Source organism: Pelodiscus sinensis, chromosome 6, assembly GCF_049634645.1.
Source record: "Pelodiscus sinensis isolate JC-2024 chromosome 6, ASM4963464v1, whole genome shotgun sequence".
NCBI classification, from domain to species: Eukaryota; Metazoa; Chordata; order Testudines; family Trionychidae; genus Pelodiscus; species Pelodiscus sinensis.
In genome coordinates, this window is record NC_134716.1 from 108,211,897 (window position 1) to 108,230,673 (window position 18,777).

General features: G+C 43.5%; 1 long non-coding RNA gene across 1 annotated transcript in view; it reads right to left on the reverse strand.

Moving 5' to 3' along the window:
* LOC142829978 (uncharacterized) overlaps positions 1-18,777 on the reverse strand; it is a 162,356-nt gene that overhangs the window by 115,426 nt on the left and 28,153 nt on the right. The gene's annotated exons all lie outside the window — the stretch shown is intronic.

An 18,777-nucleotide genomic window follows, 5' to 3' on the forward strand; every position in this document is an offset into this window, starting at 1 on the left:
TGTGGTTTCTGGCGTCGGGATGTACAATGTTACACCAGGGAAGCTGGTTACCCTTTCAAATAATTCTGTGTCTTCCACATGGACAAGTCAAAACTTATCCACACTTGAAATGTTACAAGGGTAGAAGGGTTCTCTCATTGGTGTGGGTAAACACCTGCATGAGAAACTGTAACGAGGCTGACAAAAGATTTCTTCCATCGCCTTACTGCTGTCTACACTGGGAGTTAGGTTGGCTTAACCACATAACTTAAGGGTGAGGATTTTTCTCTCCCCTGAGTGACATAGTGGGGTCAACCTAACTTTTTAGCATAGACCTACATTTCAAACATAACAGTATTCTGCCTTCACCTTATATGGCATCTTCTAACAGCTCAGCCTGCTTCTCACATATAAATGAAATCAAGCCTTAGCCTGTGAATGAGGGGACAAGCTATCCTAATTTTACAGAGAGAGAGAAAAATGGGGCTCAGAGAGGGTCTGTGACCGTCACAGAAAAAGTCTGTTGCACAAAGAGGAGCAGAAATGAATTCTGCTCCCTCTCTGATCTGTGCCTTTAAGCATAATCATTCTTACTTGCCTGACTCCCAGGCACATAACACTCTCGTGTCACCTCTGCTCAATACACACAACACACCAACTCTGTCACATCCCTTCTTAATCTCCCTTTATACAATACACTTAATCTAATGTTCTTAATTGCTTCTCATGGTGAGTGGGAAATGTGACCAGGTAATGACCTGCCAAAGTACTCTGGTTCCTGAAGCCAAGCTGAACCTGAACCTTATTTAAGTTTCTCCACTTTCATTACCTCAGAAGGCAGTCTGGCACCCTCCCTGCTGAGCCTGCTTCCTCATTATATTTCATACATTCTGGACTGCCACTAATGAAAGACCCAGACCACGAATGACTGAGGTATTTTGGAAGGGGGAGAATCCACAGAGTGACTGCTGCATCTTGCCATTACAGCATCATGTTGCCAGGATTAAAGCTTCACTCCAAAAACAACATGGGAAAGACCCTGGGCCACTATCAGAAGGTGTCAACTCCCAGGCTGTGTCTACACTGGGCCACTTAGGGTACGTCTAGACTACAGGGTTTTGTCGACAGAACTTTTGTCGACAGATACCGTCGACAAAACTTCTGTCGACAAAGAGCGTCTACGCTACATTCAGTTCTGTCAACAAAGCAAGCTGCTTTGTCGACATGGCACTGTAGATGCAAGGACAGTTTACATGCAATAACGCTTTCTGTCGACAGAACTCTGTCGACAGAAGGCGTTATGCCTCGTGAAATGAGGTTTACCAGCGTCGACAAAACTGCTGAGTTCTGTCGACAGAACTCAGCAGTAGTGTGGACGCAGGTATAGTTTTGTCGACAAAACCCTGTAGTCTAGACACACCCTTATTCCGGAAAAGCAGCCGCTTTTCCGGAATAAGCTTGGAGCTGTCTACACTGGCCCCTTGAATTTCCGGAAAAGCAGTGACGATTTACTGCAAGAAATCAGCTGCTTTTCCGGAAAAACTATGCTGCTCTAGCTCAGGCAAAAGTCCTTTTTCTGGAAAACTGTTCCGGAAAAGGGCCAGTGTAGACAGCACAGTAGTCTTTTCTGCAAAAAAGCCCCGATCGCGAAAATGACGATCGGGGCTTTTTCCGGAAAAGCACGTCTACATTGGCCACGGACGCTTTTCCGGAAAAAGGGCTTTTCTGGAAAAGCATCCTGCCAATGTAGACGCTCTTTTTCCGGAAATACTTATAACGGAAAACTGTTCCGTTTTAAGCATTTCCGGAAAAAGGTGCCAGTGTAGACACAGCCCCAGTGTAGGAGAACTCCGTTGACAGAGAAAGACTGAGCACAGCACACCAATCCTTTGCTCACATGCTCCCTTTTGCCAGATCTGCAGACATTTGTTTGCACTCTTAGCCTCAGTTGCCACGTCAGTGATGTACTTAAGAGTATTTTGCCAGCCTTTTCTCCTGTAGAACTGTGCCAAAAGAATTCTTGGGGACCAGGTAAATCATGGTATGTGCTTTGCCCTTATCTGCTCTCACATCTACTTCTCCAAATATTCAGCACAACTTCCCTCCTGGAAAATTCTTGCCTATCGTCTATCCTCAATCTGTATCTAATCAACCCTTTTGTAGGCTCTGACAGTGTCCAATCTCTGCAGGCTCCAACATGCCCAGAACACTACTGTCCTGCCCGCCTTCTGATACGCGCCAAGGAGCATGGCCATATCATCCTCACCGTTGCATAACTCCGCTGGCTACCAGTTCTGTTCAAAATTGTTCTGTGTTTGCTGAGCACCAGCAAAGCTTCCGCATGTCCTTTGCAAACCAAGAGGTCATGCAGAAAGGCCTCAGCCCTTACAGGTCTCTAGATGCAAGATAATTCTTGCCAAAAACTGATCATCAGTTTTCACACTCATAACACAGGATACTGGGAAAAAAGGGAGAAAACTATTAGTAGAAGGAATGTGGGGGAAATAGTGTTAAGGAGCAGATGAGTCTACTTGGATTGGAGTGATGGCAAAGCAGAATCAATTACTTCACACACAGATACAGGTGGCAACTATCAGTTCTTGAAAGTGTCATAGTGCTAGAGAATGCTCCAAAGATGTGGACGCTCATATACCAGCAGCTGCCACCATATTGAGGGCCCTGTGTTTGTACAGCACTGATTACAATGGGGTCCTGATCCATTACTAGAGCTCCTAGATGCTATGATTATATAAATAATAGTTCTGCATTTGAGCACTTTTTTGGTCTTATTTCCTGAGCCAGAATAGCAAGATCAGACACCCAAAATCCAAATATTGCAAGAATAGTGTCATAAACCAGCCCTGCCTGACATCCCCCTGCAGCTGACCACAGAATGACCCACAGAATGATTGCCTGTCTCAGTTTCCCCTTCAGCAGCTCCCAAAACAGCCCAGAAAGGCATTCCAAATAAATATAGCCCTTGAAGGGTTAATTTGTTACAAAATAAAGCCCCATGCACATAAACGATAATAATACCACACACATAATCCAGCATTCACCAGTATAGTCCCTACCGTCTTCAAGACCCACTAGTCCATCAGTACAGCAAGTACAACCCCAGCATCTCTTACCATGCTGCAGTTCTCCACTAAAGTTCCAGCTTTTCTCATCCTTCTCAGCTCTTATGTACAGTTTCAGTGTCTTAATAGGTCTCCCACTAGCCTTCAGCCTTCTCCAGCCCTCTGACATCAGCTCCATGACTCAGAGAGCCTCAGTCATCCCTCTCTGTTCCTGTCAGCCTTCAGCCCTCTCTGGCCATGGCTCTCTGATTCAGGAAGGTCAGCAGGCTATGGTGAACCCATCAGCCACCACCACCAAATCCTCCCTGTTCTCAAGGAAAGCCAACAGAGCTTTCTGCTCTTGATAGCTTTCCCTAGGGACCTCCTCCACTCTCCTCTCCTGCCATCCTCCTTAATCTATAGCCCAGGTGCCCTCACTTAAAACTGATTTGGGGGTGCTTTTAAATGACCATTCACAAGTGTGCTGCCCTCTTCCCCATTAAAGAGCCAATGTTACCCTGTGACAAATGGATTCTTCACATCTCTGCTATTTGTAAAGCATCTTCAAAATGCACCTGGCATAAGATTAATACAGAAATTAAAACATAAGGTTTAGCTGTGGTGCAGAGCTGTTTGGAGTTGTTTTATTCAGGCTGCAAACAGGAAGAGCCAAACTGACATACCCAACAGCTGGCTCACTGGTCTAATTTAGGGTTAAAGGTTAAACATCTTTTTTTAATTGGTTGGTCCATAAATGTTTTGGTTCCCTCTACCTAAGATAACAGAGCCTCACATAACCCCTTATTGAAAAACAATTGATTATACTCTTGGCTCAAAACTCAGGACATAAAATACGTAGGACTAAACAATGCCTGTATTCAAAAGCATGAAATTCAACCAAAAGCAGTGGGGTTGCCCGAGGTAAGTTTGGGCAGAATTTTGCCCTGTCTATGGGCCTGATCACCTCTTCCAACAAGAAAAACACAAGGGAGGGAATCGACATACGCAGAGACAGTCTGCAAGGTCTCCTCTCATTTTTTCCAGTTTTCTAATTGTTCCACCAGAGGGACAGGCTTTGCCCACTACTTCTGCAGATAAAGCAACAAGGCCCACCCACAACTACTGGGGGATCTGTGGGAGGCTAGGGCCACCCATGCGGAGGCTCTGCATCTGTGCTCAGGCTGTGGCCTCCTGTTCCAGTAGAACCACACAGCCAGACACTCCCCAGCCATGGCTGGCCAGAGTTCCCTCTTAGAAGGCGGGTATTCACCACAGGGCAGGGAGAGGGCCCGTCTATGAAAAAGTTATTCATTTGCTGCCCTGGGTTCCATGAGGCTGGTGTCCGGTACAATGCATATATCCCCACGGAGAGAGAGAGAGAGAGAAAGAGAGAGTCTGTCTGTCTCTCTCTCTCACACACACACACACACTCACACCAGGATCCATGCAGACCTGCCACAGATCCAAGAAAACATGGAAAAGTGCTGCTGTATGACTAACTTCACCCGCAGTTCTGCACAGGACAGAAGTTGTATGCATAGGATCCCCTCAACACAGGGATCTTTGGGACAGAACCAGACCAGGGCTTGAGTCTGTCATTCTTAGCCATGCACTGTTCTCACTGAATAAGAACAAGCTGCAAAACCAGTTTCTAAAGAGACAAGTTATATTTTACCTCTGTATGCTTGAGAATAGAAGTGTATAGTTTTTGGCAAATACAGCAAGAGATATTTTTTAGTGTCTCTTTAAATCTTTCTTAATATATAAATGACACTTAAAAGCACTTTTTTATTGCAATTGGCCCAGAACTCAAGGTCATAACAAGTTGCTTCCCTAGTAAATGTCTTTTTTCCCTAACCACAAAGATATAATTCAGACCTTTGGATTTAAAACACACCTTAAGTGTTTTAAAAAACCCTCTGGGAATAAGAACTGGGATTTCACATCAGAGAGAGAAACATCTCTTCAGAGATGGTGAGCTGGAGAGGTGCCAAGGTCTGCAGTAGCTTTCTACAAATGACTTTCCAATGCAGCCTTTGAAAGAAGAGCACATTTTTTACCCATTGGGGCAATCCAGGATAACAGCAAACATAAACAAGAGAAAAGCAAACCAAGTGAAGTATCCCAGCTAAAAAGTCAGGTGGAACATCTTTATTGGGAGAATTAAAAACAGATGGCTACATAGATGTAATTGTATTTTCTTAGGGTGAGAGTTTTATCCCTTTACTCACACTGAATAAAACTTTACTTCACAAACAGTTCCACTGAAACTATTAGGACTATTCAGGGGAGGAGGGTGCTATCCAGTGTGAGCAAGCGGACCAGGATCTGGTCCTTATTAGGCAGGCATGTCCAAAGTCCGGCCCACGGGCCAATTGCGGCCCGTGTTCTGGTTTAATACGGCCCCCCAGGTAATTTGGCAATATCTATCTTTTATGGCCCCCAACGAATCCATATGTATTGAGATGAATACATTGTAAAATCTCAGTTAGTCAGTTGGTCTAAATCAGTTATAAATATATTTGGACACAACATATATACTTGGTGTTATGTTCCTGTTCATATTTTTTGAACTTAAAAGTTGACAGACAACCTTTATTACCAATAATATGTAATGTACTTTACAATGTTCCTGACATATATTTCAGCTTCCTGGATTTTTTTTTTCATCTGGCCTTCAGATATGAAAGGCAGAGTGATTTAACACCTGTTTAGATTTGTCATCCATGTGACGAAATGAAAAGTATGCCGTTTGCAATAAACTTTGCATAAAATAGTTAATTTGCATTTAATTTTAATGATTCAAAGAATGTCAGGCAAAATGGTTGGCCCTCACGCATGTTCACTTCATCAAATCTGGCCCTCTTTGAAAAAAGTTTGGACACCCCTGTTATAAGGTATCTGGCCTTAACTGTTTTTACATGTAAATACAAACTATTTTGAACTTACTGTTTGGATCTGACCAGTGGCAATCTAATTACTCGTTGAGAACATATCCTAATGTGATCCCCTCCCTGCTACCTCACTGAAACCTTTCCTCTTGAAGCTGCTTCGTACACTTCTGAATTTTCTCGCTTTACTGCCCATCCTCTTCCAGTTTCTCATTTGCATGTGAATGTTTATTATAATTCTATCAAAGCAAAGGCAGTAAATAGAAAGTTTTAAAAACCAGCATGAACATACTTCAGAAAATACAAAGCAGCACTGACAATCACAGGTGCTGACTTTCTTGTTTACTTGGGGTTGCTCAACCATCTGCTCAAACCCTTCTCCCGCCCTTTCCCCCAAGGCCACCTCTTCCCACCCCATTCTAGCCCCTCCCCAACCCACGCTCCAATTCCTCTCCCCACAGCATCTCCCACATGCCATTGAACAGTGGGCAGGAAATGCTGAGGGGGATGAAGAGGAGTTGATCGGTGGGACTGCCGATGGGTGCTCCATCCCCTGAACACCCTCAGAGGCTCTGCCTATGCCAACAATTGCAACAAAATCCTTCTGTGCACACCAATATTATCAACATTCTTTTCTGAATCTAATCATTGAGAATTAGGCACCTGACTGGCCTGGGCAGTTCTGTGCATTCCATTGGGACCCTACCTGCATCTTTAAATCTAGCCCTATATACATGTGGGCTGTGTCTAGACTGCATCCCTTTTCCGTAAAAGGAATTCAAATTAGACACATCGCAATTGCAAATGAAGCGGGATTTAAATCCCCCCCCCCGCTTCATTTGCATAAACATGGCTGCCACTTTTTTCCGGCTCGGAGGTTTGCCGGAAAAAAGCGTCAGTCTAGACAGGGATCTTTCGGAAAATAAAGCCTTTTCCGAAAGATCTCTTATTCCTTTTTTTAAGAGGAATAAGGGATCTTTCGAAAGAGGCTTTATTTTCTGAAAGATCCCCGTCTAGACTGGCGCTTTCTTTCCGGCAAAGCTCCGAGCCAGAAAAAAGCGGCAGCCATGTTTATGCAAATGAAGCAGGGGGGATTTAAATCCCCTCTTCATTTGCAATTGCGATGTGTCTAATTTGCATCCCTTTTACGGAAAAGGGATGCAGTCTAGACACAGCCGTGTTGTATATGTACATAGCTAATATAAAGAGCACAATCTACTGGCACATAGAAATAGGTAGCACTGTGCATAAGTTTGTTGGGAGTCAATAAAGATGTTATGCAAAGTTGTTATGGCTTCTTACTGAAAGTCTTAATACATGCAGAAATGTATTTAGCAAATGAAAGTAAACAAAGAGAGAAAGTAGCATTGTCTGTCAGGGGAATTATTGAACACTAGCAAGTGAGGTCCGTCAATGACTGGGCAGTCATTTTGTGTAGATTACACTCATAGGAAAGTTCATGAAATTAAGTATATGTAACAGAATTTTTATTAATGTGCTTGCAAAAGGAAAGTAAAAGAACAGTTTTAAATGTGCAGGATTTCAATTTCAAACATTCTTCATTTTATTGAATAATTACCCTACATAGTACATTTGAATCAGAAACTCATAAAGCTTCCATTACTCTTTCCATAACTAATTTGAATTATTGTGTGATTTGTAACAGTAAAAATTTTCTTTGCACTAAAATGAACTCTAATCATAATAGCCATGACTTTTTTCAAATGAAAAACAAATATAATTTAAACCTTTCACCCAGCATATTCCAGTGTAAAAAGTACTGCATTCAGCTAATTAAATGGCAGAATTGTTTATGCAGAATTTGGTATTTGTAGCTAATCACAAAGTACGACTTTATTCTGCACAAACAAATCCACAAACAAACTCTTCAGAATATATAATTCATTTAGAGTCACTGCGCAAACACTTCAAACTAGATTATTCTTCCCAAGAACAGTCCCACATCCGGCATAGTGACATACACAATCCCTCAGCCCAAGCAGCTTTCAGAGGATGTCCATGCCTAACAGAAAGCAAAGTTCTCTGGCTCCTCCCTGCCTCTTTATTAAGTGATTTGCCCCACAGGGCAACAGGAAGCTTGTCCTAAGTTCACTGTAGTTATCCCTTCCTTTATGTGGGGTACACAAGAAGGGAAAGGTTCCTAGAATCCTTTCCCCACTCCATCCTCCATATGAGAGTAAGTCAGTGTGGACTCTTTGGGTATGTCTAGACTACATGGCTCCATCGACGAAGCCATGTAGATTTGTTTACTGGGCATAGGGAAATGAAGCTGCAATTTAAATAATTGCCACTTCATTTAAATTTAAATGGCTGCCGTGCTGTGCCGATCAGCTGTTTGTCGGCTCAGCGCGGTAGTCTGGATGCTCCGCGGTCGACATCAAAGGCATTTGTCAACCTCCCCGGTAAGCCTCATCCCACGAGGCATACCTGGGAGGTCAACAAATGCCTCTGATGTCGACCGCGGACCATCCAGACTAGTGCGCTGAGCCGACAAACAGCTGATCGGCACAGCACGGCAGCCATTTAAATATAAATGAAGTGGCAATTATTTAAATTGCAGCTTCATTTCCCTATACCGGGTAGCCTAATCTACATGCCTCTGGCGACAGAGGCATGTAGTCTAGACATATCCTTTAAGAAAGGACAGGAATTTCCATCTTCCCCACTCCTTTATGTGATTACTTGCTAACCCCTACAGTGCAGCATGTATAAAACTGCAAGATCCAATCATTTAAAACTATTAGTGAACCTGCCCGGGCCATCATTGTTCTGATAAGGACATTCTTAACTATCCAAACTGCACAAACAGCAAACACAGTGTGTTCTATTAACATTTTTGATTCTGTGCCCAACTGGAGGCAGGAGTATGCTGTATATTTCTCCAGTCTGAGGAAAAACCACAATCATTTGATTTTGATTTAGAACCTTTCCTCTTTCCTGTAGGTCCTGTGTACATTTCTTAGCTCATGTCCCTAAAAAGTGACATTTTTTAAATCTTATGCACCTCTTTATCCACCCACCTCCCCCCTCAACAAATAATGATTTTCCTCTCCCAGCTTCCCATGCAGACGATGATGCCAAGATATAGTTGTTGCACATTTCCTATGGCGCTTTTATTTTTAACAAAGTTTATTTTGTGCCAGTGCTACATAAACATTCCTAACAAACCTTTGTTATCTATTTGGAATCCCAGTTACTACTGAAAATTTCTCATATCTCCTCTTAAATGCTTTACAGTTGTGAACTTTTATAGAAAAAATGAGCCAGATCCTCAAATCAGCAGAGAATCTACCCGAAATTCTGAAAACACTCGCCCCATTTGCAAATTAAAACATTGTCCATCCAGACAAAGCCTCTCTCACTTCTCTATACCCTACTGCTAGTTTGGGTAGCAAAAAATAAACTGTAGATGGACAACCACAAGAATGCAAAATGAAAAAAACAGGCTATTCAATAGCCAATAGAAAAAAATACATATTAAATCATTGAAAAGGATTCTTCTAAACAGGCAAATCAAGGTTTATTTTTCTTGGTTAAGAAAATGTTCTGTGTGGTGGTTTGTTCTAAACAGTGAAAGGTAGGACCACAAAATTTGGTATACAGCTTCCTCTTATGCTACCTTAAAGGATGGTAAAGATTTGGTTGTTCCAGAAAAATGGGATGTGCTTGGCATGAGATTGCTTTTCAAAAAACCATACAGAAAAGAGACGGACTCACAAGGCAAGTGAAAGAGAGTGGCTGGGGGCATGGCCTCCGTGTCTGGGACTGGCCCAGCCCTCTACCCCCGCTCCCCCCCCAGGTGCTCTTTAGGGATGGTGGGGGAGCTGAAGCATCCCCCGATTCATACAGGAACATTGCTGGCTGTTCCCCTTCATCAGGGAGCAAGAGGAAACTGCACAGTTTGCTGCATTCCTATAGCCTCATGAGAATTAGTCAGTAAGGATAATAGAGTCCCCACCTGTATTTACTTTTCTATAATCCCCTCCTCTGCCTCAAGATCGTCACTCTGTGAAGAATTCAGTAGAGTCATACTAGTGGGGGGAAGAGAGGTTAGGAGCCACTGCTGCATATAGGGCCTCTAGGCAGATAGTTCTGACCTTCTGCAGCTCCTGCAGGATTTCTCAGCTTTTGGGGCAGGTTTCCAATAAAAGGTATGGGGAGCCAAGCCTCACCAACTGTCTCTAAGGCTATGTCTAGACTGCAGGCTTCTTTCGAAAGAGGCTCTTTCGAAAGCATCTTTCGAAAGAGCCTCTTTCGAAAGAGAGCGTCTAGACTGCACGGAGAAATTTCGAAAAAGCGGCTTGCTTTTTCGAAAGAAAGCATCCAGTGAGTCTGGATGCTCTCTTTCGAAGAAGCCCTATTTACATTGAAGAACGCCTTCTTTCAAAAGAGGAACTTTCAAAAGAAGGCGTTCTTCCTCATAAATTGAGGTTTACCGCCATCGAAAGAAAAGCCACGTTCTTTCGAATTAATTTAGAAAGAACGCAGCTTGAGTCTGGACGCAGGGGAAGTTTTTTCGAAAAAAGGCTACTTTTTTCGAAAAAACCCCTGAGTCTGGACACAGCCTAAGAGATGGGGGGAGGATCTCTACAAGGAAATCCTTACAAGGATTTCTGAAGAAGTCCCTTCCTGTAAGCTCCACAAGAAAGGGGACGACCTGCCTCTTTGCAATGACTAAGAGAACATAAAGTCTCCCCATTTCCAACACTGACATGTATTCACTCATGTAGTCCAGGAGACTACTATCCCAACCCTCATCTTCTATGTTGAAAAAAAATAAACCTCCAAAATATACAGCTAATTATTGTGATTATTCAACATGCCTGAAAAAGGAGCCAAAGTCTCATCCCTCCAGTTGTTCTGGCTGCAAAACTGGTCCCTCAGCTGCTTTGAATTTTCAAATGATCTTAGCCCAATTAACAGGATATAAAATGATGCAAGGACTTTAAACTGTTTTTATGGAAAAATAAATTTAAACTAATTTATTTTTATCAGCTAAGATGAAAACAAACATATAGGTACTTGTTTTAGACTGAATAAATAAATGAGGTGCAGCACGCCAGACCTTGCAAAATATAAAATATGCTTTTATACGGTGGAAGTGGTACATTGTAAACTGACTTTCCCTTGCTAAAATTCCCAAGTAGGAATTTTATGTGGCTTGTTATTAAAATGTTTAGTCTGAATATGACTAAGGAAGAACTGACTCCTCACATGTTCTAAATGAAGCCTGTAAAACAGTTGAATCACTTATTTCTTCGTGTGCCTTGACATGATCAAATTGTACCAAGAAAAGAAACAGAACAGAGCCCTTAAGAACAGTTATAATAATCCTTCAGTCTACTACACACACACACACAGTGAAAACAACATTGTCTCCACAAAATGTTATTGCTTGGGTTTTATTGGCAGAAGGGTGCAATACCAATGAATAATCTGGTTTGTTAGCAATATATTTTTTTTTAAATTGTAACTACTTCTCAAGAGTGATTAAAAATTAAAATACAACTTTAAAATAATCAGTATTTGTTTCCACACCAAATATATAGTTCATTTGTACATCAAGACTAGTAACCACTCTACAGAACAGAATTCAAAGGAGTTTTAGAATCTGGAACTACATTTATCATTGATTCAGAGGAGAAAGCAAGCTACTACTGGAATATTTCTTAGCTAACAAGATTTGGGCCTGATCCATAGACTCTTGCTTGAACAAGTTATTTTCTCCAGCCCTCTAGTTTCTTTATTCTTATATATCTGTAGTAAGGAGGAGTGGCAGCCCACTGAGCCAGAGAGAGTGGAACCGCTCTCTGAGCCCAGGCAGGTAGAGCCAGGCCAGGCCTGCCCCTGCCATTGGAAGGTAAGAGCTGGGACAGGAAGTATAAAGCGTAGATCCTGGAGCTTAGTTGGTCTGCATCTGTGGGAGGAGGTAGACACCTGCTGCCCACTCACAAGACTGAAGACCAAAAGGGAGCCCTGCCAAGCTGAGGACTGGCCAAAGCTGCTGGAGCTGCCAGGTGAGTAAGACACTGAGGAGTCACTGAGACTGCCTCAGGCCATCTATTCCAGGGAAACAGAGGACAGCCACAGGTGCAGCTATACTCCGAGGGAAAGAAAAGGGAGGGGAGGAAGTGCCCCAGGGCCAGTCGATTTTAGTTTGGTTGCATTGCTACCTGAAACCCAGTCAGTATATTGCAGCCAGATTACCTGTTGACCCAATATGGAACATTCCACCACTGTTAGGGCCTTGGGCTAGGTTGGCCCAAATCCCTCTCTCCTTCTGCTGCCAACACCACTCCTGGGGTGGAAGCCTTCCCCCATTTAGGCCAGGAAGCCTATGTTTATCCACCATCCACCAGAGCCCCTTTGATTGTTTGGTGTTCTGCTCTGCCCCAAGTCTTGACCCTACACTGTTTGGCACTTTGCCATTTCCATAGCCCTAAGCTTCTAAACATATACTCAGGAGCATACTGGCAATCAAAATAGGCTCAGAAAATGGGTTGACAACAGCCCTCCCCATGATATCACCCTTGCGTGCCTCTCAAGCCCCGCCCCCTGCGTCATGTCTGGCATGTGGTGCAGGAGGCGGGTCGGGCTCTGCATGCTGCATACAGCACAGACGTGGAGCCACTTGTAGTGAGGGGCAATGTCGTGTGGACAACAGCCCACCAGGAAATTCCCGGTATCCCACTGGGCCAGTCCGCCCCTGCATATACTGTTTTCTACCCTGCCTGAGGGCCTGAGCTTCCTGGACTGTTTGTTGATCCACCCTGCCCAATGGTCTGAGCCCTAAACCTTTATTATTACTCTGCCCTGCCTCAGGGCTGGAGCATATAGACTGCTTACAACATGCCTGGCCTGAAAGCCAGAGCCACTTAATATTGTGAGTCTGCTCCACCCCACCACTAAGGCCCAGGATCCTCATGCAAGACTTTGCTAATTCCCTGACTGTGGGTAGCGCCCACTGACATAGTGAGGTTGAGTGGCCAGAGGGAGTGGAATTGCTGCTAAACCACCATACTGTTTTATTTTGAGAGTACCACAAATTAACCTATTAATGAGCAAGTTTAGTGCTGCAAAGTCCTACCTCAATGCCTCAGAGTGGTGCAGTAGTGACTCTGGCTTGTTGACAGTGACACAGCAGAGTGTACTCTTCAGTAGGTTCAATCCTGCTAGTAAGATGCCAAGCTGCCAGCCCTGGGGAAAAGACAAATATCCTCCTTGCTGAGATTGGGTGCCAACTAAGCTGAGGAGGTACATGCACCACTGACATCATAGCCAGTGGCTGGATGAAGAAATTGAGTAATGCAAATAAAGGATCCCCAACTCCTTATGCATTCCTCAATCCATTCTATGTCAGTGATGGGGAATTCAGGCAAGGAGAGCCTATTACGAATTTCACAGGTTAGGAAAGAGCTGCCTTTTCAGTGTGCACTTATAGTTGCAGGACGCCGATGAAAGATAATTTGATCAACCACCTAATGGAGGAAAATGACAGCCTGCAACATCCTTGGCCTCTGCAAAACACATTGAAGAAAAGAGATAGAAGTGAAGTGAAGGAGGAACATACCATCGTGCTAAAGAAAGGAGAAGGCACGAGAACCACTGGAAAAACTGGTTTCATCATCAATAAGGAACGGTCTTCAAAAATCATCTTCACCAAGTTTCATGTCATCATGCATCAGAATGCTGCACCTACTGCTAAACAAGAACAGGACCCTCAAGATTATTCAGATCTATGCTCCCACAAGCACTAGCAAAGATGACCATGTGGAAGAATTCTATTAGGAACTCGAGGAAATCCTCACTCAAAAATCCACATAAAGGGTGTCTCTAAACTACACCCCTGTGTCTGCAGTGGGATATAAATTAGACACATCAGAGGTACAAATGAAGCGGGAATTTAAATATCCCATGCTTCGTTTGCATAATCATGTTCGGGCACTGGTTTCGAATGAGCGCCATTTCGAAACTGAAACTGCAGTTTAGACATGGTTCTGCTGACGGCAAGGTGATTTTTTGACTGATCCTGTACTCCTAAAAAAATGAGGAGTCATGATGTGAGATTTCAATGCCAAAACTTGGAAGAGGGAAAGAAGGTGAAAAGTTCATTGGAAGATATGGCATCAGCAAACAGAATCCACAAGGAGAGCAACTGGGAAATTTGGCAGAGATGAAAGAAATACTTATTGGTAACATTTGGTTTAAAAAAAAAAAAAAAAAAAGGTCGTGATAAGGTGGACATGGATTGCACTCAAAGCAAAGAACAAGAATGAGATTGACTGACTGTATTCTGATCAATATACAATGCATTGTACAAGACAAAGTTTAAAACAAATAAAAAGAAGTATGTCTTCATACAATAGACCAGTGGTCCCCAATGAGGTGCCTGCGGGTGCCATGGCGCCCGCCGGGGCATTTGTGTGCGCCCGCCAACAACCTGGGCTGGCCCCGCCCTCGGCACGCGACACACTGCAGGCGCCGGCCCCAGGCATGCGACATGCACCGGCGCCTGGTGCACGGCGCTCGGGCGGTCCCAGCCCCGGGGCACATGCGGACGCGCGGCGCCGGTGCCGGCCCCAGGTGCGTGGCTCGGGAGGCGGCGCCGGCCCCAGGCCCACAGCACAAGGCGCTCGGGCGGCCCCAGCCCTGGGGCACATGCCAGCACCGGGTGCAAGGGCATCCCCGCCCCTGGCGTGCCCCAGGACGCGCGGCCCCACCCCCCGGGCGCCCAGCGTGTGAGTGGCCCCGCCCTCGGGCACCCGGGAGCCTCTAAAGGTTGGGGACCACTGCAATAGACAGTCAACCTTTGTAACTCTGGCAGAGGATTTTGTGAAGGCCAAGGCTATAACAGGGTTCAAAACAATACTGAATATATTCATGGAGGATGGGAGCAGGGAGAATCAATGGCTATTAGCCAGGAACATGTCCCTGCCCTCTGTTTGCCAGAAGCTGGGACTGAACAATACAAAATAGATCACTTGATGATTACCTGTTCTGTTCATTCTCTCTAGGGCACATGGCACTGGCCACTGTCAGAAGACCAGATACTGGGCTAGATGGATCTTTGGTCTGTCTCAGTATGGCCATTTTTATGTTCTTACATCTCAGTAGTAGCATCACTGAACACCAGTAGTGACTGTCGCTTGCTCAGTGTACTGATAAACTTCAATGAAAAGTTGCAAGCAGAAGAAAGCCCTACAGGTGGCAAATCAGAGACAGCAACCAAAAATATTCATAAGGCAATCTTGAAAGTGAACATTTCCAAGGAAGACTGGAGTCTTGTAGACAACTGTGATGAGGATTACAAAAACGTCATGTATAAGCTGAGGCAATGTGTGGAATTAGCCAACAGAAAAAAGACCAAACAGAATAAAGGGAAGAATCCTGAAGGAAATGCAGAACTTGCTAGAGAAGCAGAAGAATATGAAGTAAAATTATGGTGACAAACTTGAGTATGCCCTCCTCTGCAAGTTAAGACAACAACGACGAAAGGAGGACTTTGAGAAGTTCTGAAATGAAAAATGACTGAAGATCTCAGAAGCCTCAAAAAATGCAAGAGAGAATTGACAAGGTATAGGTGAATAATAATGGTGCTGAAGAACGGAACTGGAAACCAGTAATTGACAGAACAAGGATGGAGGCAATCTGCAAAGATTTCTGCACTGAACTGTTTGCATCTCAAATACATTTCCCAATACCAACACTTCAACAGAACAACAAGCACATATTCCCAATTCTTATCAGTAAATTTCAACATGTGTTTCACAAAATGAAGGAAGGAAAGCCCCAGATAACGATGGGCTGATAATCTGAAATGATAAGAGCTGGAGGCCACCTTAGTTAAGTCATCTTAGATTCATAGACAATATTGTGTTGATCGCTGAAAATACTATCAAACTACAGAAAATGCTGCTAGAATGCAACACAGGGCAGCCAAGTCAGAGTGAAAATTAACTGCTCCAAAATGAAATTCATGTGGTCTGATACTTTGCCAAAAGCCCAAATAACAATCAAGGGAGAACAAATAGAAGTTGAGCAATAAGTCTGTTTGGGCCAAGAAATGAACATGTACCACCATCAGGAAGCTGAACTCTCAAAGAAAGAAAACAGGTTGGTGCACATTCAATTCTATCAAGGATGTCCTCCAAGGAAAAAATAAAAAAGGCAACATGCACTTGCCCTTTTAGTCCAACAGTACTGCCAGAAATGTACTACGGTGAAACATGGATGCTGATGAAGACAAAGGAGCATCAGCTGTCAGAGAGGGGGGTGGAAAGAATTTTGGGAATTTCAATCTGGTATGAGTCCCAGGGAAGGGATCAGAGACCAGGGTGGAGTGCACGACATCATAATTGAGAGCACATATAGTCAAATGTGATGGGCCAGGTATATAGCAAAGTTCACTGACAAGGGACGGACTGCAAACTAAACAGTACCTATGGGAACTGAAATGACTACTCAGCCGACCTCCAAAGAAATGGGAAGATTTTTATCATGAAAGACCTAGAGAATAGGTCAGGATATGAGAAGAATGGAAGACATGCCATGATCGGTACAGTCTATACAGGAGCTGAAAAACCAGTCCATCAAGGTGAATGAACAAGTTTAAGAATAAACTTTTAGGACTGTACTTTTCCATATGCTTGTTTTGGAAGAAAGGGATGTCTTAAATTCTCAGTAAAGATACTATGCATGTATAACCTAACAAATCAAGAACCTCTCTCAGATAACATATGAAAGAATGGTTCAAAAATACTAAAACTTGATACATGAGACAACCAAATAAATGCCTGGTCAAATGGATAGATCTGCCAATATTAGCCTTCTTCCATACAATTGCACTTTATTGCACTCTCTCTGGTTCAAATCCCTCAGTGTGAAAGTATTCTTTTTAGATCAGGTGTTGTGCAGTTGTTTCATCTAGTTGTTTCATCTCATCGCTGTGGATGTAAAGCATCTCTTGATAAGAAGCACAGAACCTGTCGTTGTACTCGCATATTCATGAAGGCATGGTACAATTCTCTTCTGAAGGTTTCTAGAGAGGGCAGCCTTATTTCTTCCTCTGCAATTGGACACTTTCCCATGCTTGTTAGCATTAACTTCAACAGGTGTCCTTGCAGTACACAGGATGGCAGAATACAGACCCACGTGGCCTCAGGACACTAGCAGCAGGTATATTCTCTATGCCTTTGTTGCACTCAGGAGTGAGATATTAGCCAAAATCACCACCACCTGTGGAAAATGGTGCCCATATTCAGTGCAATTGCCTTATGCTCATCATTCTTTGCAACCAAGCTCTTGCCTCCTCCTTTTCCTCTCACCTCTGCTGGGTCATTGTCACCATGGCTAGGTCCTATGAATATGCACCATACACAAGCACTCTGAAGCAAAAGTGTCAATAGGCCCATCTTGTTTAAAACATTAGGGGAGCCAAGGAAGGGAGTTCTGAATCTTAACTTTCATTCTTCATTGAGACAATACTGACAATGTTTTACTCAACCTGTTTTATCTATAGCTGCTGCTTTCATGGCCATAAGGGGTTCCTCCTCCATGTCCATGGAACACCTGAGTCAGACAAGAAGGAGAAAGAAAAGGACTCAGGATGGCACGTTCAATGAGATCCTGAAAGCCAATGCTGCATCAGATCATGAGCAAGTGGTTTGGAGTATGAACACTGCAGCCAGGGGAAAGACCCACGGGGTCCATTAGGAAAATCAGAGGGAGTTGAACATGGATATATTGGGGCTCCTCTGGCCTATTTACCACTCTCCCCACTCTTCAGGGACATTAAAGACAACCATTGTTTTACATATTCTGCCTTGTGAAAGTCAATATTGCTGTATGTGTAGGTAAAATGCACATTAATGTTCTTTCTCCTTGTTAAGTTCAGCTCCATTAATATATTACGGTTGTAATGTATTTCTTTTTAAATTGCACAGATTGGGGAGGAGTTCTACTCCAGTTTTGTTACTGAATAAAATTCTATAATTTGGAAAATAATTAATCTTTATAAGTTCACAACATATACTGAAGTGCCTAGCAGCTCAGAAAATACCCATGTACTTGCAACTGTATTGTGTAACAACCCACAGGATCAGTAACAAAAAGCAGTGTAATCATCATAAGCACTACATTAATGGGTGCATTGAGAATATTGTATTCATACATGTGCACCAAGAGCCACACAATTCCTAATGCATGGGACCAGATTGAACACAGTGCAGCACAGTGTATCACCATGGCTCACTGTTAAAGTGATCCTTCAAAGCCATCCTGAGTTATACAGCTCTGGACTGAGTTCTTCAAATAGCCTTTTTTTCTGGCTGGTCAAACTCAGCAGACAGCCTTGCCACCTGCATCACAGATATTATGCATGACACAGCAGGCAGCTATAACCATTAGGATAATCCAATCTTATGAGTAAATAACCTTCAATCGATCAAAAGCTTCAATCTACCGAAATCTTCCTGCTGAGCTGCCAGTCTTTCTTTGATACTGTCAAGGGGTCCAGTGAATTGTTTCCTGAGCCAAGTGAGCAAGGGGTAGGCTAGGTCACCCAGGATCGTTACTGGCATTTCAACATTTCCAGTGGTAACCTCTAGTCCTGAAAAGTTCCCTGCTTGTAGCTTTCTGAAAAGTCCTGTATTCTTTTAAAGATGCAAACATCATACACATTCCTTGACCAGCCTATAGATGTCAGTGGAGAAAAGCAGAGGAAGCAGTCAGGTTGATTGAAGAATATACAAGGCAGAGATTACGCAGAGGGAGGGTTGATCCGGACTATTCTAAATGGCCTAAGGCTCCCAGCTGCTGTCACAGCTATG